The following is a 1,409-nucleotide window of genomic DNA, read 5'->3' on the forward strand; positions in this document are numbered from 1 at the left end:
AAGAGAAGAGAAGAGAAGAGAAGAGAAGAGAAGAGAAGAGAAGAGAAGAGAAGAGAAAAGAAAAGAAAAGAAAAGAAAAGAAAAGAAAAGAAAAGAGAGAGGTTATGATTCAGTTTTCTGTTCCCTCCTGCCTTCCTTACTTCCCTTCCAGGCTGGCCTTCCTGCCCTGCTTAAATGCATTTTCCCCTAGAACTGAGGCCTGCCTGAATCCAGAGCTGTACACATGGTAGGCAAATGCTCTGCGAGTGAACGATACTCCAAGCCTCATTCTGTCCTTTCCTCTTAAAGTTACTGGCCAGCCTGTCACAGTGGTATTTGTCTGTGACCCCAGCACTTCAGAGATGAAGACAGGAGGAACAGGAGTTTAGGGTCATCCGTGGCTGTATTATCTCTGAAGCTATCCTGAGCTACTTTGTCTAAAATTAAGAAAACAAAACAAAAAACCTACTCCAGTGAGTGTAGTGGTTCATGCCTATAATTACAGCACTTGGGAGTTAACTGAGGAGGGACTCAGAAGTTAAAGGTGAGGGCTGGAAAGGGGCCTTAGAGGGTTAGAGCACTTGTTGCTCCTACAGAGGGCCCAGATTTGATTCCCAGCACCCATAAGGCCACTTATAACCAACTGTCTGTCTCCAGATTCAGGGACCTATCTCCCTCTTCTGACTTTTGTGGGTATCAGGCATGCACTTGTACACATACAACCAGGCAAAATACTCAAACACATAAAATAATAATTCTAAAAAAATGTTTAAATTAATTCAAAAAGGGGATCATTCTTTGCTACAAAGCAAATTCAAGGCCAGCTGGGCTACCTGAAACATCGTCTCCCTGTACAGCCAGAACGGCCCTGAGTTTATGGGAATGCTGGAATTATGGGGATGTATCACCACACCCATCTAGTATTTAGTATAAAAGAAAATTAAGTTTGTATAAATGGTAAGTGACTATTACTGATGGCCAGAACTAAAGAATTTCTGCGTTTTGTAGTTTGCATGTTGTTTTGTTATTTGATGATTTGTTCATTTCCCATCAACTGTCAAACTCAGTAGTTCTTAGACACAGCTCTCATATAACATGCTTTGTGATGTGCCTAAATGTCCTATAGCTTGGAAACCCTAGTAGACTCATACAGCAATATTGAGGACTTAGTTCCAGGCTTCATTGATGAACACAGCATGCCTGGTTCCTGTTTTTATAGAACTTCACATCTGCAAGTGCATTTAATAAGTGATCTAATGGCATACAGGTTACACATGTTCTTTCTCTCACACACATACCATGCATTCTGTATTTTATTTTTTAAGAATTTTTTTTTTTTTTTTTTTTTTTTTTGGTTTTTTGAGACAGGGTTTTTCTGTATAGCCCTGGCTGTCCTGGAACTCACTTTATAGACCAGGCTGGCCTCGAAC

At 40.6% G+C, this 1,409-nt stretch overlaps 1 protein-coding gene across 1 annotated transcript in view; it reads left to right on the top strand.

Annotated features, from left to right (window-relative positions):
* Terf2ip (TERF2 interacting protein) overlaps positions 1-1,409 on the top strand; it is a 6,933-nt gene that overhangs the window by 4,359 nt on the left and 1,165 nt on the right. The gene's annotated exons all lie outside the window — the stretch shown is intronic.

Source organism: Mus caroli, chromosome 8, assembly GCF_900094665.2.
Source record: "Mus caroli chromosome 8, CAROLI_EIJ_v1.1, whole genome shotgun sequence".
NCBI classification, from domain to species: domain Eukaryota; kingdom Metazoa; phylum Chordata; class Mammalia; order Rodentia; family Muridae; genus Mus; species Mus caroli.